This window comes from Dasypus novemcinctus, chromosome 27, assembly GCF_030445035.2.
Source record: "Dasypus novemcinctus isolate mDasNov1 chromosome 27, mDasNov1.1.hap2, whole genome shotgun sequence".
In the NCBI taxonomy this organism is placed as follows: Eukaryota; Metazoa; Chordata; class Mammalia; order Cingulata; family Dasypodidae; genus Dasypus; species Dasypus novemcinctus.
Window position 1 is genome coordinate 41,966,424 of NC_080699.1, and position 26,644 is coordinate 41,993,067.

A 26,644-nucleotide genomic window follows, 5' to 3' on the forward strand; every position below is an offset into this window, starting at 1 on the left:
CTGAGAAAGTGTCATCATCGAAAAAACAGTGTGTGTTTGTGTGATAAAAATGTCAAATAATTCACTGTAATAGATTCTAGATAGCATATTATAGTGGAAAATAAGGCTGTTAGAATGGAGCCTGATTCATTCATTCATTCATTCATTCCGTAAATATTTACTGAGTGCCTACTATGGCTAGGCACTGGTAATAAAGGATGCAACTGTGAACAAAAAAGATAAATACTCCTGTCTTCTTGGAGTTTATATGCTAATGAAAGGAATCTGACAACATAAACATAATGCATGAATAAATTGCACAGAATATAACAAGTGAGATGTGCCTTTGGTTGAATAAATGAGCAGAATAGTGGAACAAGAGCTACAGGGGCAGGTCCAAATACTATAGTGAGGGGGGAGATATTTGGCAACACCTAGAAAGAGGTGAGGGAGTGATGAATGCAGGTGAGATCCAAGCAGATCTTTGAAGACCCAGTGGTGGTAAAGTCCCTGAGTGTTAGAGGGCCCTTGTGGCAAGGGCGTGGTGAATGCAGTGAGGCCTGAGAGGTACCAGCAGTCTGTACCACAGAGGGCCTTGGGCCATCTCACCATGGGAGATACAGAGCCATTGGGTGGTTTTGAGCATGGTCTGAAATGTCTTAAAAGGGTTATTCTGGCTGTGGAGAACAGACAAATGTGGGGGGCAGGGGAGATCCAGGAAGCTCCTGTAGTCGTCCAAGCAGCAGATGATGGTGCTGAAAGGGGTTTCCGGGGGGGGGGGGGGGGGTGCTGCCCAGGGTCAGAATCTGGATGTTAGATGGAATTGCCAATACAATCTGCTGATTGATTAGATTCCAAGAAGGAGAGAAATGGAGGAGTCAAGGATAACTCCACGTTTTTTGGCCCAAAGTGCCAGTATCTGAGATAGGAAATATTGTGGGTGAAGCAAGTTTGTTGGAAGAGATCAGGAACTATTTTATGCATGTTAAGAAAAGATGACTTTTATACATCCAAGTGGAGATGTCAAGTCAACAGATGAATATGAAAGAATCTGGAACTTGAGTGAAATGTCCAGGCAGGAGATTTACTGTGAAGATTCATCAGCATATAGATGGCATTTAAAACCCTGAGATTAGAAGAGATCACCAGATATAGAAGGGAAGAGGTCTGAGAGTCACAGATGGTCTCAAACCCCAGGCGCAGGGTTTGAAACTTCAGTTCCTGATCGATGGTGAGCTTTTGATGTTTTCTTTTTGAGGGTGGGAGTAGCAGAATTGCCCCTGGACTTGTTTTGTTGTGAGTGTTTGTTTGCCTGTTTCGTGAAGACGCTGCTCTAGGCAGCCCGTGGGAAGTGGCCTGGGGAAGACTGGGTAGAAGCAGTTGCAATAAGCCATGGGAAGAGATAATGAGGACAGGAGCCATGGCAGGGATGGAGAGGGGCTGGAAGGGGCAAAAGATAAAGGGATGGGGGAAAGGAAGCAAAACCAACTCCCTTTCACTTTGTTCAAAATGGTAATCATCAGATCAATAGAAAATGAAACATAATTTAAGCCTCAAAAGAAGATTTTTGTGTTTTCTCTATTTTGTTTTTGCCTAGTTTTGTTTCGTTGCACTGCTGGAGGTTTGGCTATGGTTTATAATTCTTTGCTTCCTGGGGGCATAGCTGGGGGAAAGGAAAATAGAGACAGAGTTTTCAGTATTTCAGAAAACCAGCTTCTAGCAACACAGTATAGCAGTCTCTTTTCATTAGCTGCTTAGCATGTTCAGAAACTAGGAGAGGTTTTGTGAAACAGATCAGAATACATTCTGATAGAAAGATGAAAGTGTTTTCATCCCCCAAATGCTCTTTGGCCTTTTAAATAATTGCAATTATACCAACTTATATTGAAATAGATTAGAAATAATGCATATAAAATGCCTAACCTTGAGTCTAAAGTGTGGTAGCTAGTATTTTACCAACAAAAAATCTTCATAGTTCACAGTTTAAAATAACTTTTAGATACTTTACATTAATTATTTCTCAACTTACAATCATTTTACAATCCTGAACAGTGAATAAGGATTTTTCTTTCCATTTTATTTGGAGTAAAGGAACTAAGGCCTTAGCAGATAAAGTAAGTAAGTGAGTTGCTCACATCACAGAGAAACAGAATCAAGAATGAAACCAATTTGTAAGCCAAGCCCTACTTTTCCCATCTGTGCTATCCAGAAACAGGAGCCATGCCACTGACTGCAAATTGTGACGTCTAGAGCAGCCCTAGGTCTTCTATGGCTTTGGAGAGTGCATAATCCTCTAAACTCTGCACTGTCCCTGACAACTGTTTGCTGAAAACATTGTGGTTATAGAGTGATCTCCATAATCTCCCACGGCAATACTTGAGGGCTCCCAAGGGGCTACCATGGCTGCCCACATTGTCTCTTACACCTGAATCACCATGGGGCCACCATCTTGCTTGGGCTGGATTTGTGTCTTGCCCACTCACTGCACTTTGAAGTTCTGCGGGGCTGCCCCCATGCTTCATAGCAAGAGTATAGCAGGGTTATTGCTGGGGCATTTTATCTCCAGCAGGACATGGGGTGACAATTACCTTTTCATTTTTATAAATCACTCATCTCCTCCCCAAAAGGCATTTTGAATAGGGGTTTTAGGTGACTGAACTCAAACAGCCTTCCACCTCCTCCGTTCTCCTGACAGTTATTTCAACTACCTCCTCACTGACTGTTTCTCCTCCTGTACTTTGTGCCAACTGAAGAACAGTGGTTTATAAGACCTACCTGATAGATTCTTTTGTCAGCAGTCAAGGGGACACTGCCTCTGTATGGAAAATACCTGCAGTGGATAACAGTTAACTACAGGGCAAATACAATACAGCAGCAGGGGTTTTAAAAACCAATTAGCACGCAATTTAAGATTAAAAACAGAAGAGGAGGGAAGCGGATTTGGCTCACCTCATAGAGCATCCACCTACCACACGGGAGGTCCAGGGTTCAAACCCAGGGCCTCCTGACCTGTGTGGAGCTGGCCCATGCACAGTGCTGATGTGCACAAGGAGTGCTGTGCCATGCAGGGGTGTCCCCCATGTGGGGGAGCCCCACATGCAAGGAGTGCACCCCATAAGGAGAGCCACCCCACACAAAAAAAGTGCAGCCTGCCCAGGAGTGGCCCTGCACACACGGAGAGCTAATGCAGCAAGATGACACAACAAAAAAAAGATGCCGTTTCCCAGTGCTGCTAACAAGAATACAAGTGGACACAGAGGATTTCAGTTGGGGTGGTAGGTTGCTAAAGCAATAGCCAGGCTTTGTAGGAACATTCAGCGAGAAGTTTGCCCAGGTGTCTGTGTTAATCATGGGGGCGGGGGCAAAATGGGAGAGGATGGTGTTTGGAGGTAACCACAGATGCTGTGAGACCTTTCATTGTTCTTTGACTTCCTTACCGTAAATCTACTACCTTGCATGAGTTATATTCCTCTATAATTCATATTCCTCTATAATTTTTGAAAGCCATGTCTTCTTGACATCTACTATTTGGCAGGCTCCTTTAACCTTTTGGCTTTGGGGTCTGAGTGAAAGGAGGGCGGGTGAGTCCTCCACGCCCCTTACCTGGGTGATACCCACGTAATAGATGTCAGTGTTTCGTGGTTTGGGCTAAAATGGGATATGACATGGATAAAAGCACTTGGCACACTGTACAAGTCCATTGCTTTGAAATTCTATTGTGTCTAATTTTGAGTGCTGTACAGAGTAGATTCTCTATACATTTTGAAAATTTTCTCTGGGCTGAAATTTTGCTCTCACCCCATGCAACCCTCTCTTCTTTGTATGTTGTTATCTGTGATAAGGAAAGGTGATTCATATATAAAAGCAACAAAAGAAATGGAGGTAAAACCTTCACCTATACCTTATCAAAAACAAATCGTAGGTGCCCTCATGTTTCCAGGTCAAGAATGGTCATGTCAAAAGTTATTCATCATGTCTATGATTTCTCTGGGTTGGCCTTAGCCTGTGTCAGTCATGAGTTTCGCTGTGTATTTCTTGTCTTGTTCCATGTTTTACTGGCCAGTGAGCTAGGACTCATTCCCTTTGGCCTCTTATGACTTCTGTGTAGGGTAAACTACTCCAGGTAGGAGAACCCATTCTCATTCACTTGTCAAGCCTAACCTAATCATCTGGCTCCTATATTCTAGCTGGGACCACTTGAGAACTAGCCAAAGGCTTACTTCTGTTCCCCAGCTCCCAGCACCCACAGACTGAGGCAGCTGTCAGCTGATTAGTGGTAGTCCCAGATTCTGAGGCTCCGTGACCCGTCAGCTTCACGGCTTGTTAAATGGGAATTGGCATTCCAGTTTTCACACCTGTGCTCTTACTTATTCCCCAATCCCCCTCATGCCACTCTCTAGGGCACCTTATTTTCACTCTAGATACAGAGTGTTGTGCTAATCACATCCCTCAGTCCATAGCCCATCATCATTCCTGAAGAGGGGTTCACTGACCCCTGAAAAGCCCTCTTGCATCTCCGATTTGTGCTCCTGTTTCCCTTCCTCCATGGAGCCTCATACATTTATGTTTTGTGAATTTCATTGAATGTGTATTTGTATAAAAGATGTGAAGATAGTTTGTATGTATATGCCACCTGCATAACTGTTTTTTAGTTCAGCAGGGCTCTTTCCAAACAATCCCATGACAAACATCTGATAAATAAAGCCATGTGACATTTTCCTAGGAAATACAGCCAGGGATGATATTGCTGGGCAGAAGGGCTCCAAATGCTTGCTTTTATTGGGAAATGCCTTTTTGCTCTTCAAGATGGCTTTACCATCTACACTCCCCAGCAGAATGCAAAACTTCTCATCACCACATTTTCACTGACAGTTTTGTCTAAATGCTCATTCCAATATGTATTTTAAATCCTGCTCATGGGTGTGAGCGATAGCTCACTCTTTCCATTGGCATTTCTCTGATTGCTTCTCTATATGTAATTGTAATTGTTGACTTTGAAGCTTTCTCTTTGGTATATTGTCCATTCTTATCTTTGGGTTATTTTTTATTAATTTTTTATGGAGCGCCTGATCTTTTTTCTTTAGATTTTGCAGTAATTTGTATATTCTAGATGTTAATTTTTTATTAATTTTAGATGTCGCAAATACTCTTTTTTGTTTTACTTTGTCATTTACTGTTACCTTTGCCAGTGGTAGTCTTTGAACAGCAGAGTATAGTCATTCAGGGTATACAGGATGGAGCCACACTGTCTGGGTTCAAATCCTAACTCTGTCATTCACTAGGTGTGTGACCTTTGTAATGGGACTTAACTGGCCCTCAGGTTTCTTTTTTTTAAATTTATTTCTCTCTCCTTCCCCCACATTGCCTGCTTTCTGTGTCCATTTTCTGTATTCCTCTGTGTCCACTTGCATTATTTTGTGTCCACTTGCAGTGTCAGCGGCACTGGGAATCTTTGTCTCTCTTTTTTGTTGTTGTTGTTGCATCATCTTGCTGTGACAGTTCTCCGTGTGTGTGGCACCACTCCTGGGCAGGCTGCGCTTTTTGTTCAGTGCGACTCTCCTTGCAGGGCATACTCCTTATGCATGGGACTCCCCTATGCTGGGGACACCCCTGGGTAGCATGGCACTCCTTGCATGCATCAGCATTGCGCATAGGCCAGCTCACCACATGGGTCAGGAGGCCCTGGGTTTGAACCCTGGACCTCCCATATGGTAGGTGGACACTCTTATCAGTTGAGCCAAATCCACTTCCCTCCCTTAGGTTTCTATCTACCAAAATTGGCATAGTAGAGTTAATTTCTTTATAGGGCTATTACTGGGATTAAATGAATTAAAATTTGTAAAGCATTTACAATGTTGGTAAAAAATATATATATATATCTTATTTTTTACATATATATATTATATATATCATTTTTTACATATATATATGTTATATATATCTCTCTTATTTTTTACATATATATATATGTTAGGTGAAAACACCCAATCATTTCTATTTTCACATAACAATTTTACTTTCCACTTAGGTTGTTAATATAAAGCCCACTTTTGTATATAACAAAAGGTATGGATCTTTGTTTTTCTCTGCATTTTGAAGCAGTTTCCCAGTATCATCCTCTCAGCAGTCTATCATTTCTCCACGGCTTTGCAGCGCTGCTATTTTTCACTTGTTTCATTCCTACATGTACAAGGTTCTTTTTCTGAGCTTTCTTTTCTATTACATCGCTGTATGAACATGTGCCTGTACCATACTGTTTTTATCATTATAGCTTTACTCATGAGTTTTCCTTTCCCCATGCTTTATTTTTTATAGCTGTATTTCCACCTAGGCCATTTTTCTGAACTTCTGTACTGACAGAGCACCCCATCATGGTGAATCCCTGAAAGACTGACCCTCATGGTTTTGATAAGGTTCCAGAAATTATCTTTGACCAAAGGACCTTTAACAAATTGTCTTCCTCAATTTTTAGATTATAAAACTCTAATAGTTGGAACATTGGTGCATCTTTCTTTTCTTTGTACATTTCCTTGCATAATATAGAAAAAATGAATATTTTTAAAAATAAAAAATAAGCACTTACCATAGATAAAATTTATGTCCACACAAAAATATTCAAGTGAAGGTTTATAGCACCTTTATTCCTAATTGGTAAATATTGCAAGCAACCAAGATATCCTTCAATAAGCAAATGGATACACACTGGGTCCCTTACACAATGGCATATTATCCAGTGATAAAAAGAAATAAACTATCAAACCATGAAAAGAAATGGAGGAAACTTAAATGCATATTTCTAAGTGAAAAAATCCCATTTGGAAATACTGCATACTGCATGATTCCAACTATATGATATTCTGGAAAAAGCAAAATACTATGGAGACAGTAAAAATCAATGGTTGTTCAGGGTTCATAGGGAAGGGGAGACAAGAATAAATAGGTGGAACCCAGAGTGCTTTTTAGGACAGTGAAGGTTTCTGTTTTATATTATAATGGTAGATACATGGCAGTATGCATTTCTCAAAACCAGTAGAATTATACACCACACACAGGAACCTTAATTGGAATTATGGACTTCAGTTAATGATGTAGCAATATTGGCTCATCAGTTATAACAAAGGTACCACAGCTGCAAGATGTTAATATAGAAGCTGGAGTAGGCTGCTGTGTGGATACTCTTTGTTCTTTCTTTCTTTCTTTCTTTTTTTAAAAAAAAGATTTATTTATTTCTCTCCCCTTCCTCCCCCACCCCCACCCCGGTTGTCTGTTCTCTGTGTCTATTTGCTGCGTCTTCTTTGTCCGCTTCTGTTGTTGTCAGCAGCACGGGAATCTGTGTCTCTTTTTATTGCGTCATCTTGTTGTGTCAGCTCTCTGTGTGTGCGGCACCATCCCTGGGCAGGCTGTGCTTTCTTTCATGCTGGGCGGCTCTCCTTATGGGGCGCACTCCTTGCGTGTGGGGCTCCCCTACGCGGCACGGCACTCCTTGCGTGCATCAGCACTGCGCATGGGCCAGCTCCACATGGATCAAGGAGGGCCCGGGGTTTGAACCGCGGACCTCCCATGTGGTAGACGGAAGCCCTAACCACTGGGCCAAGTCCGTCACCTCTTTGTTCTTTTGACACTATTTTTCTGTAGCCTAAAACTTCTCTAAAAAAGTAAAAGTCTGTTAAAAAATAGCACCCCTTAAAATCTCACCATATCATTCCTGAATGATTCTGGGCGTGCATGTGCACTGTTGGGTGAGTTGTGAGTAAGCTTCCTCAGTTTGAACCTGTATCCTTCAAAGTTGCAAAATCATTGTGTACTCTCTACCAAAGCTGAAACAATTCATCACCCCAACAAATAATCAGACAGAGGATCAAATAAGCAAGCCAACTAACAACAGCAACATACAAAAAATGTAAGCACTATGTATTTAGCAGTCAACTTAAAAACAATTTTGATCTTCAGGATCTATGAAAAACTCTAAATTAACTAGAATGACCCCAACCTGCTTAAAGCATACACCCCTGACCAGGACTGTCTTTTCCTCTGTTCTCATCTGTAATGATGTCACCAGGGCTGATTGTACAAGAGGGAAATTGAGCAGAAAGACTAGACCATCCAATCTTTATGATTTATCCACCACTTCCAGTAGCATGACTGATGGGGCTCAGTTAAGCATAAGCTTTTGCTGAAGTAACCTAGGGCCTCTGAGAAATCTAAAATCTGAAATTCTAAATGTGGGGACTTCCAGGAGCTCTTACTCCCCAGCATGGGAAGCCCATGAGCCTTTCTTCTTGCTTCTTCGGAGCCCTTCTTATCCTGGAGAGGATCGATGCCTGTTCCTTCACTCCACAGTAAAGCTCAAAAGTGCAGGCTGCTGTCCTTGTTCTTTTCTATCTTGCATTGCTTTCCCTGTTTGATATAGAGGGGGACTAGACATCACCATCCCAGGGTCCACAAGCTAGAGGAATAGAGTATGGATTAGAGTGGACTTGCTGATATTCTACTATGGAACTATTGTGATTAGTAATGGAAGAAATTGTAGCATTGATGTGGAGAAAGTGGCCATGGTAGCTGCTGAGGGTAGAGAGAGGGAAGAAGAGATACGATGTGGGGGCATTTTTAGGACTTGGAGTGGTCCTGGGTGGTACTGCAGGGACAGATGCTGGACATTGTATGTCCTGCCATGGTCCACTGGGTGGACTGGGGTAGAGTGTAAACTACAAAGTAAACCGCTATCCATGTGATGCAGCAGTGCTCCATAATGTATTCACCAAATGCAGTGAATGTGCCATGATGATGAAAGAGGCTGCTGATGAGGGAGGAGTGAGGTGAGGGGGATGGGGGTATATGGGGGCCTCATTTTTTGAATGTAACATTAAAAAAAAATAAAGAAGGAAAAAAAGTAAATGGCATGAAATAAGTATTTAATGTATGAATGGTTGGGTGAATAAGGGGTTGAATGGATGAATTGTGATAATGTTATATATGTGATAACTTATCACTTACCCAAAATATAGTCAGTCTTAGTGATTTTTTAAGAATCCTCTGAGATTCACTTTACGTCTTGCTTAATATGCCAAGGTCTTTGCCTGAAAATAGCTGGATCGGTAATAAGCACTTAAAATTTGTCATTTATGTGTGAATTCATGCCTCTTTGTTCTCATGTCAGTTTATTTAACAAATATTGATTTAAAGTCTTCCATGAGCATGGTATGATGTCTGAGTGGCTCACAAGAGAGATGTGTGATATGGGAGTACTCCAGATTAAAAGGTGGGTGCCTGGGCTCTTGGGTCAAATGGATTGGGTTCACATTTTGACCCTGTCATTTATAAAGACTATGACCTTGGGCAAGGTATGAAAATGCTCTTTTCCTTAGTCTCTTCATCTGAAAAGTGTTGTTTTTCTTATAGAAGCATTGTGAAAATTAAAAGATAACATGGATGCAAGATTTGGGATATTCTTAACACTCCTTATTGCTTGGTGATAGTATTAGAGTCTAACTTATGAGACTTGTAAATTTTGGTGGGGAAAAACACCTACTCTGAGGCGGAAAAAATTTTGCAAAAGATGAAGTACAACACAAATAATGTAATTTGTATATGTTTGTATTGTGTCTTTCTGGGCATCCCCATCCTGTTTAGGCTGCAAATTCATTCAAGGGATCTCTGCCCCCGGTGGATGTTCCTCATACAATGTAATCTGATCCATTTTATGCCTTAGAAAATACACTGACAATCTAGTTTCCTGCCTTCCTTGTTCATATCTTCTGCTGCTTCTTACCTTCTCCATCTTCAAGGAAATGGGTAAGAACAAAATAAGGTCTTACACTCTTACGAAAAGGCTAATCTCCTAGGTTTACCAGACCAGCCAAAAGAGAAGAAAAAAATCAGAAGACCTAGGCAGTAAAAGCTGAACCGCTTAGGCACCGACAGGATACAGTTGGCCCCACCTGAAGGCTCCCTTTTCTTGATTTGCACTCACTGGATTAATTAAAGGCGTGTATATGAGTGTATGTGTGTGTCTGGCCCACGTGCACGCATGTATACACTAGGGTTTCTTGCTACTCTATTTAACACTATGACTGCTTTGTGCTGGCTCAGCCTGAGTCAATAGCAGTGTCTTTTCTCAATTGTTTTCCTTCTTGCGAGTGAGGATATGGGTTGAATTCGAGAGTTGTGAGCTTACTGCTATTACACCTGAGAGAAAGAGAGTCGTGCAAAGAGATTTCCGGAGTGTAATTTTAAGTCTTTATCATCACCAAGAAAGGGAAGGATTCTGCTCAGAAGTTCCTGTAGTTTATTTTGGAGAACTCTGATGCATGCTCTGTGCAGAATCAAAGCTGCAAGAAGCTAGTTGGGGACCCGCGGGGCTCATCAGAAAATCAAGGACCTCAAAGTACCAGAGAAGTGTCTTGAACAAGTCCGAAGTCATGTTCCATGGGGTCTTGTTATCCTTTCAAATTAAGTGGCCTGTGAATGCATTTAACGCACGTGCTTGGTGCAGTTTGGTTGCTATTTCCTTTTCTTCCTTTTTGAATTTGGAAATTCTTGAATGTTGTTCAACTCAGCTTTCTATATATTTATTGAAGAAAGTTAGAGCAATGAAACGTGGGTCTTGGGTGCGATTAGCACTGGGAACGGGGGAGTGCAGGACACAAGTTTGCTGATTATTCTTGCTCCTCTTCTGCCTGTTCCCAGCTGGCTGAAAAGGGTAGCCTGGCAGACTGGGTGACGTGCCTGTGGCTCTTCCTTCTGCCTGAAATTCCTGGGGCTCAGTAACAATGCATCCCACATGGATGACTGGAAGAAGTCATTTATTGCTTCACTTCTGGAATCTAGAAGTTTGAATTCAAGGTGTTGTGTGGGCCTGGCTTCCTTTGAAGTTTGTAGGGTTCTGCCCACGGCCTGCCAGCTGTCAGAGACGTCACTCAGTCTCCCCCTTTGTCCTCTCGCTGTCTTCTGTCGGTCTGCTCTCTCCTACTGCTATGTGTGGATGTCCTCTCCTTATGCAGACACTAGTCATATTGGATTACGATTCCCTCTCCCCAATTTAATGGATAATTTCAAAGATCCTATTTTCAAATTGTATCAAATTCATGAGACCTGATGTAGGACTTGAACATGTCTTGAGGGGACATAACTCGATGCATAACAGTAAGCTTCTACATTTGATGGATTTTTCAGTGTTCTCTTCACATCTTCTATTCTAAAGATATCCTTTCAATATCCATGTTTTTTGTTTGTTTTTCCATTCTACTTTTCATCCCTTTCATTTTCTTTATTAACTCTGGGAAATTGGGGCACTAGTTAGCATGGATAATTTAGCAGGATGCTTCAGAGTCTGCAGCATCCCCCACCCTGACCCTCTCACTTCGGTAGACACATTTACAAATCTATGGATCCAATTAAGAGTACAAATAACGAAGTCCAGCATGCCCTCCAGAGGCCCAAGAGCCATGGGTTGGGGACACAGGCATGGATTGCAATCTTCCCCAAGCAGAGGAAAAGCAAGCCCATAAATCGTATTTTGCAATGAAAAGAATCCCAGCTAAACATACCACATGATAATGCTGTTCTCATTTCCATAATTCTCCTCCCTAAGGAGCACAGGTACATTTAATTTCTCACAACTGTTACCTAAATGAAGAGCAGCATGAGGAATACAGAGAGAATGAAAAATATACATGGTGTGTGGATAGCACACGGCCACTAATCTTTCCTGACATTTACTTTCACTCCTGAGCACAGGGGGTGACCAGCCCCACCAGGCCTAGATGCTGAGGATAAATGTCAGGCGCTCTCCACTGGCAGCTTTCTATGCAGACATGCATATTGGAAATTAAATATCTCTGGCTGGTCGCACGTGGAGGCTCAAGTGCACCTCTTTTCAAAAATGCATTGATTGCTGGGGGCTGTACCACTCACCACCGACGTTCGGTAGAGTTGGGGAATGGTAGAAGAATTTGCTTCATTTTTAACAGAAAAAAAAAGAAAAACAAAACAAAACACACTAAGCTTAACAGTGTTTGCATGATAAGCCTTCAATGCTGTTCTTTGTCTCTCTCCACGTATTTTGCTGCCAAATTCCCCACGAGCATCTGCTTTTGCTATTGTGAGAGCAGTGTGTGGTGTATGCCATGCAAGACCTATTCTACTCATGCCAAATGGTTCTGCGCATTTTAATGGCCCTAGGATTGGGCTCTGCCACCACTCAGGTGCGTGTTGCTCCTTCAGCCTGAGGCACCAGAAGTTGTAACGTTCACCAGCAATTGCCTCCCTCACAGAAAGAAAGAAAAGGGCCTTGCAGGAAGGTCTTGTCAGCACATTGACTGATTTACTCTTAGACCTGAATATATAAAACCATCTGAACATGAGCCTATATGACATGGTTGAAAGTGGGCACAAATATACCCAAGAAGGGCTGGTGCCACAAAATAAAGTAAAAAAAAGGAGATTTTGTTTCTTTTGATTAGATATGATAAAAATCTGATGTCTAATCAAGACTTGAGCCAGGAACCTTTGTAAGCCAATGCAATGTGAGTAGCTTTAAGGAAAGAAAAAAAGGGAAAAAAATCTCCATTATCAAGGAGCCATTAACAGTGCAATTACTTTTTATGTGTCCTCTGATATGGAAGAACAGACCAAAATAATTTATGGGGAAAATCAATCATGAGTTAAAGAGAAGAGAACGTTGCTTAGATTAATTACAAAGTCAGGAGGGGCTGTCAGTGATGCAGCTGGAGTTAAGTCCACGATAGAGGCCCTTGCTGACAGGCTGTCCATGACCAAGAGGAAGAAAGGGAACAAGGTATAAGCTGATAGATTTAACCAAAACTTCGGAAACATTAAGGGTGAAAACACATATTGTTTATATGGTTGACCTAAAAAGACTGCTTCAAAAATAAAGCACATATATGTGCTTTATGGTATACAACCATATACAAAATTTTATAAAGAACTCCTATGACTCAACAACAAAATGGCAAACAACTGAAAAAATGGGCAAAGGATTTGCATAAACATCTTGCCAAAGTAGATAACCAATGGCCAGGGCTGAGCCTCTCTGGTGCTGAGGGATTACTACCAATCACTAACTGGTGAGGCAACTAGAAAAAGACCTTGAATAATAGGGGGAAATGTTAAAGACAAATGAATTTTTATGGCTAAGAGTGTTCAAAAAAGTCAGGAGGTCATCAGAGGGGTCGCGCTTATGCACACCTCAGCAGGATCCCAGAGAACGACAAAGTAGATACAACCCCAGGTACTGGTGCTCCTGAAGGCTACAGAGACACACAGGTTCTATGGTCATGGCAGTTGGCTCTGGAGTTCAGTGCCCTATCAGTGGGCCCTACTTTGGAATTTGTGATTTGTGTTTTTGAGTGAGATAGAGTTGGACTTAGATGTGACCTTTCTACACATGCCTCTTCTGTCACCTTTACTGAACCTGGGGTTGGTGTATACCCAGAAGACTTGAATCTCTGGACTGGCCATATGCCAACTGGGTCCTGGGTGCAGGAGAGTTGCAAATCCTACTCTCCAGTTTGTTGGACTTACCCAGGTCAGCTAACAAGGAGGTGAAGATGGACAACCACCTCACCAGGGAACTGAGAGTGCCAACAACTGCAAGCAGGAGAATCACATCCATCAACGATATGGGTCTAAGCCCCCTTTCAATATAGAGGTGGAGTGGACATCACCATCCCAGGGTCCACAGGATGGAGGAATAAAATATAGATTAGAATGGACTTACTTTTGTTCTAGTATAGAACTATTGTGACTAGTAATGGAAGCAACTGCAGCATTGATCTGGAGAAGCTGGCCATGGTAGTTGCTGAAGGCAGAGAGAGGGAAGAAGAGATGTGATGTGCAGGCATTTTTAGGACTTAGAGTTTTCCTAAATGATATTGCAGGGACAGATGCTGGACATTATATATCTTTCTATGACCCATGGGATGTACTGGGGGAGAGTGTAAACTACAATGTAAACTATAATCCATGCAGTGCAGCAGTGTTCCAAAATGTATTCACCAAATGCAATGAATATGCCACAATGATGAAAGAGGTTGTTGATGTGGGAGGAGTGTGGGGAGTGGGGGGTATGTGGGAACCTTTTATATTTTCTAATGCAACATTTTTTATGATCTATGTATCTTCAAAAAATACAATAAAATTAAAAAAAATAGTTAAACCTCAAAAAAAAAGCACTTGAAAAGATGTTCAACATTATCAGTCATTAGTGAAATGCAAAGCAAAACCACAGTGAAATATCATTTCACAGTCATTAAGATGGCTATTATTGAAAAGAAAGAAAAAACAGAAAATAGCAAGTGTTGGTGAGGATGTAGAGAAACTGGAACTCTACTTCATTACTGGTAGAAATGTAAAATGGTACAGCTTTTGTGAAAAACAGCTTGGTGGTTCCTCAGAACGTTAAATATAGAATTAACCTATGACCCAGCAATTCCACTCCTAAGCATATACACCCAAAGAATTGAATACAGAAACACAAACATGAATTTGTACACCAATTTTCATAGCAGCATTATTCATAGTAACCAAGAGGTGGAAATGACCCAAGTGTCCATCAAGAAATGAATGGATGAACAAAATGTGGTACACACATTCAGTGAAATATTATTTTGTCATAAGAAGGAATAAAATTCATCCCTTGGTGTCCCTGAAGATACCAAGTTGAGTGAAATAAGCCAGACACAAGAGGACAGATATTGTATGATTCAGCATATATGAATATCTAGAATAAGCAAATTCACAGAGACAGAGAGTAAATTAGAGGTTACCAGGGACCTGGGGGAGTTGGAAAATGGGGAGCTATTGTTTAATGGGTACAGAGATTCTGTATTAGCTAGCAAAAATTTTGGGAATGGATGGCGGTGGTAGTAGCACAACATTGTAGATGTAATTAATACGATTGAATTGTACACTTAAAAATGGTTAATATGGCAAGTTGTATGTTATCTGTGTTAGCACAATAAAAATCAAAGGTATATCTCACACAGTTGAATATGAAATGTAAATTGGTAATGGGAGAAAAAATATAGATGCTGACAATGAAGCCAGAAAACTTGAAACAAAACCATTACATATTTAATATAGAGATCCAAAAGAAGCTGATGAATTGACTATTTTATCTTTTTACATATTTTTCTTCAAAGTATTAATAGATGCATAGAATAAAATGGTGGCAACTTCAGATCCTCTAGTCGTTTGCAAATTAATTTGGTCAAAGATCCTATTCTTCTGAACCAACCTTTCCAATATTGATAAATTAAAACAAATAAACAAAATCATGGGATGAGAAAGTCGACTTGCCCTGGCTAAATTGCCGAAGAGGTTTGGGATTCCTTTACTGCCTGTGTCTGAACCTCCTGTGGCAGAACCCCAAGGCACCAGGGATCAGGATTCCAAACTAGACTTTGTGGGTACTCTACCAAAGAGAAAAGTTTCCTTAGTTTAATGTGCATTAATTTCTGATTGTATAGCCCAGAACTTGAGAATCACAGTGCCTATCGGCCTTGAAAGGCTGTGACTACACCTGCAGTTTTAAAATGTATCAGCATGTGTTACCTAGTTTTTGACCTGCGTACTTGCCCAGGGAAGCCTTTCATCAGAAACATCTGTTTATATCCTGTGGCAGACAAGTGCCCCAGAATGCAATTTAGAAAGCACAGATGCAGTCAGGACCCTGGTCTAACTCTCTTACTTTTCAAGTGGAGGTGCTGAGGCTCAGAGAGCTTGTAACTCTCTTCTGGACCACATAGATTCATCGTCAGGGGCCAGACTTCAGACTCTTGAGTCTGTGAAACTGAGGAGCTTTTCAGATACATCCTATTTAGTCTTTTCACGTGTCTCTGGACAGGTGACAATCTTGTTCTGTTCTGCATTGAAACAGAATGTCAAGGTTTACCGGTCCCACTGCAGAGTATAATTGTCCCTGCCATGCGCTAGTCTGCTTACTAGGTATTAACTCAATCTGTCCACTCGGCGAGTGAAAGAGAGCACAGCTGTCCAGTTTTTAGATCTTAGGACTGGTTACGATGGAGACGGAAATATGCAAAATGTGTGTTGGCATTATTAGCTATTAACATAATAATTCCTTAAGGTTTAAAGGGACGAGTGCACATTTGGAACCCTTTGTAATGATTTAAAGGGTGTCGCTATTTGGCATTCAAAGATTTGGGCAAACCTCTGGCCAAGGTGAAGTACAGCCCGTGTGAGCTATGGAATAGCAATTAAAGAGAGTTACAGAACCCTCTCAACTGCCCATGTTAATTAAGATACAATCAGGCTGTCTCTCTGTGGCCATTAATTCATTGCCTGGTAATCCAATAAGGGGTTACTGTTGGAAGTTGTTTGAAAGCCATTTACCTCACAATTAACTCAAAATTGCCCCGAAAAAGGTAGCAGTAAGTTCTCCTTCTCCCTGCTCAGAAGAGGTTATGACATTGAAAGACAATTGACATCCACATTTAACACACTCAGACATTACAGATCAAGCACTATCAATTCTATTGGTATGATAATGGGAATGGTGACATCTAATTACTAAATGGCAATTAATGATAATCACCCTTTGTGAATATGTAAGGCCGTTCTTTACAAGGAACTCCTTGCTCTTTGCACATATTAATTAATATAGACAGGCTGGTGTCTATATCAATTAATTTTTATTTTTAAAATTACTTATTTTATTTTTATTTTTAAAAACCAAAGAGGAACAGGAACTATAGAAAGTTGAGGGAATGGATGGCAAGAGAAAATTCATAGTTTGCTATGGTAAACTATTTGAATTCCTTGGTTACTCCCATTTATATACATTTCTCAAACAGTGTTGGTAATTTTTCCTGAATTGGTAGCTAAACCTGAAAAAGAAGGTAGCTTTTGGCAAAGGGCTGTCTGGTATATTCAGACTGAGGCCTGTTTATAATCTGCCCATAGAGGCCCAAAGTTGCTACATTCTATTATGAAGTTGGACTCAGCCTGCATACATTTATTCTATTCCATTGGTCCCAATAGATATTACCAATATCTATTTGCTGAACATCACTTGAAAACTGGAAAATTTAATGAAAGACAGGAAACTGAGATTAATATTGCCTCTTGACCCCTCCCAAACTTCCCAAATTGTTTTATGATGGCTTGCTTATAAACTTTCAATAAAATAATTTTGGAAAAACTGGATAATTACCTGAATTTTACAGTGTTATACATAGAAAGAATTTTCACTGCACTTCCAAAGGCAAATGGGAGACAGTCCCATTAATTTATAGATTCTTTCATTCCCAAGCATTTATTAAGTACATACCATCTGCCAAACACTGTGCTAAACCATGGGTGTATAATCCCTCAAGATACTCAGTGCAGTGGTAGAAAAACAAATAATTACAATCCAGGGTAAACAAATCAGTATATTCTATAATAAACATATATGCAAATTGTTATGAATTAAATAAGGAGTTAATTTTACAAGTATCCCTCATGTGTCTTTGTGCTGGAGTTTCAATTCAAAACCTACGTCACTTATGGGGGGAACTTTTTACTTCCTACCCATCCACCTGTTGTTATTTCTATTTGATTTAATAGGTTCGCAGTTTGGTCATGTGGGTGGTGTATAAGAGAGAGTGTGTGTGCTCATGATAAGATTAAGTTGATCCACTTACAACCTCACTAATTCCTATTTTGGGACCTGCTTGTTTTGACATAATGATATGAGATTTGGCATGCAGTAGCTGTTCAATAAATATGAATTCAGCCTTGAGAATAAAGTAAACCAGTACTGAACAATTTGGACAATTTAGTAATACCATGCAGTTTTTCACTCTGAATTGTGTGAGGCTACCTGATGAGGACTGGAGAAGCGAAGATTCAATGTCCTGACAATGTATTCCAGGTTGCCTAGGTTTTAAGTAGGCAGTGGTTTCCAGCCAAGATGCTCCCACTTGGCTCTATTTGACCATGTAGCTTTCCAGTTAGCTGTGCAGCAGCTGGGTGTCTCCTGCAGTCATTTCCCTCATAGCTCTGCAATCACTGGATGAAGTAGTCTTGATGAATCTCTGCAGGCGCTTCTTCCTCAAGTCTGGGATGATTCATCGGCATGGAGCTGTTGAGCGATTAAAATAAAACACTTTCATGGAAATATTCTGCTCACCCTGTGTTCCCTGGCATCTCCGCTGTGTCTCCGTGGCAAGGGAGGGCCAGAGGGGACACATCAGTTTTGTCTCTTTCTCCCTTGTTAGAATGGCCTATATTCTCATGCTAGCAGAGAATGTGGAAATCATTCTAGTTCAGTTTAGATCACCCAACATGAGCTGTAGGGCCCTGGAAAAGAGGGAAAAAATACTGCAGCTTGAAATGTACTGAAAGGGGACTTTAGCCTATGAGATGCACACGGAGGGTGGCTGCTGGACACGTTCAAACAGCAGCACATTGTCACTATGTTAAAGCGAGGTGCCTTTGTTTTTTGTTTTACTCTGGCTTCATTTCGTACACAGGAATAGATAACTTGCTCTGATTAGGGAAGAGTTTGAGATTCTTAGCGCTGTGGGGTTTCTTTTTAGCATGATCAAGAAAAAGCACAAAAAGTACAATAGCGTAACTGGAGAGACAGGGCACGGGTGAGGATAAAACAGACTGGAGAATGGAAGGGAATGGTGATTGCTGGGATGGGCAGGGAGGGTTGGGTGGGGGGCAGATGGGGAAATATGGCAGATACAGCTTCTTCTCAAATTGCAAGAGCAGATGGGGGCAGTGCAAGAGGATCTGCCCAGAGGAGAGAGAGGGCCCTTCCAACCAGGGTGATCTTGAAAAATCAGAGTTTCTGCTTCTCTCATATGTAGCCTTTCAAGCAAACAGCATTGGGGACATAAAAAAATGAAAGGAAGGGAGGGTGGAAGAAAGGAGGAATTATTATCATTCTCAGAGAGATGACTTTAAAAAGCAGTGATTTGGGTTCTTTTATTCATGATGCCTCATAAAAGACCCAGCCTGTGTTGCCCATGGCTTTAAAATCTAGGACCCTATTAAAACCTTTTCTTCTTAGTAACTCAGCACTTTGGAAACTCACTCAGAAAAAAAGCCAAATTTAGTCAAGGCAAGATTTCACTTGAAGAAAGGACCTGATCTTGCCTTTCTGCAGAAAAACTTTTAGGATCCAATGGCTTAAGCTTTTCATTTACCTAAAGAATCCCTGTAGAATCAGCTGTTGGGGAAGGGAGGGTCCTTTCATTAGCTGGCAGTACACAACCAGATTCTGTTTCTTCGCACTGAGCTCTAACTGCTTCCATAGATATTAAAAGAAGAAAAATAGATTTTTTTCAGTCATGTTACATGGGGAAAAAAACCCATTGCTGAAACGAGGGCAAAAACAAATGTAATAAATACTGGAAAGTAGGAAAAGTTTGGTTTGTTTAACTTGACTCCAAAAAATCTGTTTCAGTGACTGACACTATATCTTCAATTGACAAAAGGTAGTGTACTATAATGAAAGGGGATAAGTGAGTTGGGGAGATGTCAGGTTGAGCCTAAACTCCTTCATTTGTTATCTCTCTAAATTATGTCAATTAATTACTCTGAGCCTCATATTTCACATCTGCAAAACAATGAGTATAATATTGTATCTTCCAAGATAATAACAAAATTTCACCGACTTAAAAAATATGTAAGTGGATGTCCTGCTCATGGGACTGTCTAAAGTGAATGTCCCTGACTGTTGGTGAAGAGGGAGATTCTGCTCTAAATAGTCACACAGGGACCCAGACTAACAAGGCTCTGCCATCTTGAATTCACAGTATCCAAGCTCACCCTGAGCCTCAACGTCCTGCCAGAGGAAGGGGAAAGAGCACAGAAGATCAGACTGGTCATAATAGTGCATATCATTTCTTTCTTCACATTCCTTTAGCTAAAAATGCAGACATTTGTTGTACCTGACTGCAGAGCCTGGGAAATGGAATGTAGTCTAATGTCAAGAAAGAACAGGAAATGGGTTTTGGCATACAGATGTCAGTCGTGGCCCCAGGATGCCTTTTTTCACGTATTTGGAACACACATAACGCCAGATTTCACACCTCAAAGTCCCATTTCACTATTGTGTCCAGTTCAAAATTGAAGATCACTTGGTGATATTTACTCCTTTTCTTCATGACCAGACATGGATCTCCATGGACTCGTGAGCTATAACTGAAAGGAATTTCTCTACCTACTCTAATATCTCTCTTAATAGTGGAGTAAAGCAGGGTTATCACAGTAAAATGCCCAATTTTGGAAAAGGGAGTAATTGGAGATGTAAATCAGTCATTGATCCACAGGAGTGGTGACATCTTTGTCTTGGCAGCTGGAGGAGCTCCTTACTTAGACTCGATTCTGCTCCCCTGGGGGAAATTACGTCAGCTGTCTTCTGTGAAACTTCTACCACTGAGTAGTTCTTTGTTCAATATTATCCATGTCCATTTCTAAAGTGGCCATTGTTGAGTATGCCCAGTTCCTTCTGGTGCATGTTGGGGAGCTTGATAGTTGTTTTACAGTCACTGTTCTTTTAAGCACATTCATGGTTTCTTTAACTAAACAATTCCTTTAAAACTGCAATAAGCAGGTGCTTTCTCTTCCTGCAGGCAGATTCATATATCATGTGAAATATATCAAAGACAAAGTTCTTTCCTAAACAGAACTCTCAAGTCTGCATTATTTCCTTGCATTTGTGCTCCCAAGCTCCATCTCTGTCAGCTCAAATAGGCTATAGTGAGGTCACCTAGAAGTCCTTAACAAGAACGAGTCCCTTCTCCACAAGAGAAGTCTTAATGGTCCATTGCTGCTTAGAATAATTTTCTATCTTTTGCCTTTTGTTTGGGATCAAAAATCATTTGAATTTTCTAAATCTGGGAGGCATCAAATTTCTCAAATATCTCTCATCTCTCTCTCAAAATCTTCTTTAATATTGTTACTTCTCCCCTAAGTTTATTGGTTTCCAATATAACCAATACTTACAATACAATCGCCCTTTCTTCTCATTTATTTTAGAGTTACTAGCTCAGTTGGGCTTGATTTCCTTAGAACTTATAGCAAGTGACAATTTTACCAAATGGTTTGCTATTTCATAAAAAGGAATCTCTAGCTTCCTCATGCACGCTCTTTGTTTCATTGACACCAATTACCCAACCACTAAGTCATTAACACATAGTTCTGGTTTAATTATGACAGACCCTTTCTCCTTGTACCGTAACAAGTAAATCCCCACATCCTGGTAGCCTAACAATAGATGTTTATCTCTTACTCCCATAACAGTTCAATGTGGGTGTTTCTGGTTGTTGAAAGTGGGAGGCTCTGCCTATACAGTCATTCAGGGATGCTGTTGATCGAGCCTTTTCCACCTTCAGTAAGTGGCTTCCAAGTTTGCCTTGGGTGTCAAGATCTGGCTGGACCAAGGGGTAGCCATGGTACAGCACATGAAAAGATTTTAAAGAGTGAGGGCATGGAAGTTATGCATGTCACTTCTCTCATTCTTTTGGCTGGAACTTGTTGAACTCGCTTACCTGCTGGGGTGAGGATGACGGAGCAAGAGATCACTCAGTAAACTCTCCGGAGACACTGGTTCTTGACGCAGGACTGCTTTATTCAAGAAGTGCGCTAGCTTTTATATGCGGGTAGCAGGCGTATCTATAACTGATTGGCTATGCTAATTCAGCAAGGCTGGTAGGCTCATTTGCCCTTGTTGCTGGGGGATGAGGCAAGTACAGGAGCAGACCCGGATGCTTTCGCCTCAGGCTTCGGCGCCATCTTTAGGGTGTTCCCTAAAGCATGTGCTTGCCAGAGAGTTTTCTCATCCGACAATGTGGCGAGCGGCTGCGCTAGTTACATGGGCTGCTCGCCTGACTTAACCTCAAGAACTCAGTCACAGAGTCACACATAATTTCAAGAGAGACTAGGAAACAACATAAAGTGGGGTACCCAAGAAGACTAGAAAACAGGTTGACCAGTCTCTCTCACCTACCATATATGATTGTTGTAATAATTGAAATAGCCTAGGTAAAGGACTTATAGGGTGACACAATGCATAATAAGTACTTGGTGTTAATTCTCTTCACATTCCTCTTTATTCTAGATAGCCCCAAAGTATCCAATAAATACTTAGTAAAAAGGATAAATGAATCCATATGCATAGCTAATTCTCTTCTGAATTGAAGACCTTTGAAATTTGACTCTGTTTTGGATTGAACTATGTTTACACATGCCAAATCTCTTGGGGTCTGACTTTTCTTTGAATTAGGAATATCTCTCAAGAAACCTGGTCTACTTTCCAAAGATCCACATCTGGTCTATTGGAAACTGTTTCAAAGTTGAAACGTCAACCCTGGCATATCCTTCAGCCACTCAAAATGCAGTCCCTAGTGAAACGACTATTAACATAAAGTGTTAAAGCAGAAATTGTGTGGAAAACATCTGCTGGGCTGGATTTTGCATCCTCTTTAAATATATCTGTCTTTAAATTTACTTTTCACAAAAGCTTGATTCTGGTTTCCCCAGGTTTCAAATCTTTTTGAGGTCAGAGAAATAATTATAAAAGGCATGTTTTTGCTCTATTCAAATTTTACATTTATTTATAAAATTTGCTTCTTTTGCCCATTATTCATTTGATTTTTTCCATTTAATTAAACATTTATTATATAATGCAGTATGTCTTAGTTTGTCAGTGCTGCTTTGACAGATACCATAGGTCTGATGACTTAAACAACAGGGGTTTATTGTCTCGCAATTTTGAGGGCACGAAGTTCAACAGAAATCCGTCATCAAGTTATCAACAGGCCATGCTTTCTCCAGTGTCTGTAGCTTTCTAAAAGCATCTTGCTGGTAGCCCATGGCATCCCTTATCTTGTAAATGCCTCTCTGCCTCAGTCACATGTGCCTGCTTCTCTTTTTCTACTTCCATACTCAATTTCCTTTGCTTTTAGCAACTTCCTTTGCTTTCCTTTGCTTTCAGCAACTTCCTTAATATTGGATTAAGACCCATCTTCATTTATTTTGGCCTCACTTTACCTCATAAAGTTTTTAAATGTCCTATTTACAAATGGATTCATATCCATACCCTGACTTACCTTAACGCATCCAGAGATCCTGTATATGAATGGGTTTGCACCCACAGGATTAGGGGTTAGGAAGTAAACATGTCTTTATGGGAGTAAGGATTGATGCTGCAGTCCCCAGCAAAGTATATGGGATATGTATCTACATATATTCATCAGAATAAGACTTTCCCTGACCATCCTATATTAAATTAGATCTTCCTTTATCCACACTTCCATTCTCCCACCTGTATTTTAATATTTTCCTTAACACTTTTATTACCAAATATGTAACTTGTTTGTTTTTATTTGTCTCCCTCAGCTATAATAAATGCCCCATGCAGGCTCGGAGGTTTTAATGCTTTTGCTCACAGCTCTATCCCCAAGCCCTACACAGTACTTGCCTGGAAAAGGAGTCCAATAAGTATTCATTGTCTGAATGAATGCTGCATATTTCTTGAACTTATGAAACTTAAATTCTAGTAAGGGAAATCTGACATATACCCACATAATTATTAAATAATGGAGATAATATTAATTATCTTAAGTCACTGTGTTAACCATGAGAAACCATGAGGAAGAAGAGAGAAATAATATTTGTTGAGTATGTTAAACCAAATGCACTTTACTTATATTATTTCATTATTTTAAGACATACGGTAGTCTTGAAAAACAGATCGCAAATCTCTCATTTTACAAATGGTGAAACTGTCTAAAAGGCAGATGGAAACAGGTCTTTCTGGCTATTTATCTACACAGGTAATTTACAAGCATTTTCACTTCCACTCACAGAAATACATATATTTTTACTGTAACCCAGCAGAGAAAGTGCATGCATAAGTGTGCTCATACATGAACACAAACTGAAACAGAAGTATTTATTATGTCCAAGCATTCTATTATATTTTTTATTCTCTTAATTCTAATGTATTCTATTCTATTCTATTTTATTCGATTTGATTTGATTCGATTATCTTCCATTCTATTTTTTAAACTCTTTTTTTTAATACTTAATTTTTTTTTTTGCACCAAAGCAAATGGGTTGCAAAGCTGAAAATGAGAATATCTGTTCTTCATTATGTTACCTGATGTTGAAAGGAGTTGGGGAACTAGTTCACGGTTTGAGTTGAACCTTGAATAATGTGTGGGCATAAAGGAAATGTAAAGAATAAGAAACTTTTACCAATACAGGCAGTGGTACTCATATAATTTAGAATTTGATCAAATAATCTGGATGGTTAGTATTTTCATGATGAGGCTGAAGAAAAGTCAAACTCTCAGTGTTTCTTTATTCGTTTGGACAAACATTCAGTCAGCAAATTGATTAGTCTTTCAGTTATAAAGTGTTCAGTAGTTGTTACATACAAAATAGTGGGCTCAGCAGTAGAATTATAGAGATGATGCAGGTGTGTTCCCTTGCGGAGCATATGCTCCTATTTCAGTGAAAGGTTGTTGCCTAATAAGCCATCAGCCTTTCCATGTGCTGATTTGACAATTAAACCTCTGTGAAGGGGCTATCTAACTCTACTCTGCTGCCTGAGGAATTGGTGTTCCTCGACTGTGTGCTGTGCATCCTGAGGACACTGCATTGCTCTCTCTCTTTTCTCCCATCTTGAGATAAGATTTATAAGTTAAAAGGAAGCTATTCCTGGTGGCCTGATGACATATTGATCGGTCGTGGTGGGTTTTCCTTTAAAAGCATGCCTTCTGAATGACAGTTTTAGACACAGTGAAGTGAATTCATGGGTTTTGTTGCCATCACTTTTACCTGAGATCAGGTTTTTTTTCCCTCAAGTCAAGGAAACGAGAGTTGCCACATCAATTTAAATCAGAGATTCTTTAGAGAAATTGATATGTGTGGCCTTATGGGCACTGCCTGCATTTTGACAGTTTTCCAGGTTTGATGAATTGATTGAAAGTTGGCAGGGGCTGCTAGGTAGCTAAGCTTAGGTAAGAAGGCTTCTGACAAGGAGGGTTCTAACAGGATGCCTCACATAAGTAGGCTTTAGATGACTAAAACATAATACCCAAATACCAATATACATTTCCTTATTTTAAGCCTATAATAATGAACTCATGTTATTTTGGAAAAGCTAAACAAATATGCTAATGTATATAAAACATCAAATTAACAAATAGAGGCAGCACTTTGACCCTGTAGTCTGCTATAATGAGCCTGAGAACTTTTGTCACAGTTTTGTTTTGCTTTCTTTCATTTAATTGATAAAATGGAGTTTATCATTACTCTGATAAACTCATTAAACTCAGTATCATTACTCTGATATTGGATTCATAACATCTATGAAATACATTATTGAATACGCTGCTGCTGATTCCCTTTTAAAATACTCCAAATTGAATGTTTTTATTTATTTATTTATTTTTAAAAATTACATTCAAAAAATATGAGATCCCATTCAACCCCACCGCCCCCACTCCTCACTCCCCCCACAGCAGCACTCTCTCCCATCATCATGACACATCCATTGTACCTGGTAAGTACATCTCTGAGCATCACTGCACCGCATAGTCAGTGGTCCACATCATAGCCCACACTCTCCCATGTTCCATCCAGGGGGCCCTGGGCGGATCTACAATGTCCCGTAATTGTCTGTGAAGCACCACCCAGGACATCTCCTCATCCCGAAAACGCCTCCACATCTCATCTCTTCCTCCCATTCCCCAAATCCAGCAGCTACCATGGCTACCCTTCCCACACCCATTCCACATTTTCTCTGTGGACATTGGATTGGTTGTGTCCATTGCACATCTATGTCAAGTGGGGGCTTAGATTCCACATGGATACTGGATGCACTCTTCCCGCTTCTAGTTGTAGACACTCTAGGCTCCATGGTGTGGTGGTTGACCTTCTTCAACTCCATGTTAGCTGAGTGGGGTAAGTCCAATAAATCAAAGTGTAGGAGCTGAAGTCTGTAGAGGCTCTGGGCCTGGGTGTCATATTATCAGTCCAGAGATTCAAATCCCCTAAATATATCTAAAACCCCAGCACCAACTACAATTCCAATAAAGTAGCATGCAAGTCTTGTGAAAAGAGATCCCCTCTGAGTCCAATTCCATCACGCAGAAACACCAGCTCCAAAGAAGTGCCATCTCCCATGGCAGTGAACCCCATCTGCCATGACCATAGAACCCGTGGGTCTCTTTATTCCTCAAAAGAACCAATACCTGGGGTTGTATCTACTTTATCTGCCTCTCAGACTCTGCTTTAGTTGTGCATAAGGGGATTCCTTCTGACAACCTCCAGACTCTTTTTTAGAGACTCATAGCCTTATATTCTCATTTCTCCTTTCCATTTCCCCCTTATATTAGGTCAAACAGCATTTTGAAGTCATGTTATTATATGTAGACAGGGATATTCTGCTGATCCGTGTTGAACCTTTAATTCAAGGTCCTTTTCTAGTTGCATCTTCAGCTGGTATGTGGTAGTGATCCCTCGGTGCCAGGGAGTCTCATCCCTGGGTGTCATGTCCCACGCTGGGGGGAATGCACTGCATCTACTTGCTGAGTTTGGCTGTGAGAGTGGCCACATTTGAGTAACATGAAGGCTGTCAGGAGGAAACTTCCAGGCACAGTGCTACTCTAGGCCT

At 40.5% G+C, this 26,644-nt stretch overlaps 1 protein-coding gene across 4 annotated transcripts in view; it reads left to right on the plus strand.

The window, feature by feature from the left end:
- The window catches only part of NTM (neurotrimin), a 1,004,227-nt gene that overhangs the window by 602,423 nt on the left and 375,160 nt on the right, over window positions 1-26,644 (plus strand). The gene's annotated exons all lie outside the window — the stretch shown is intronic.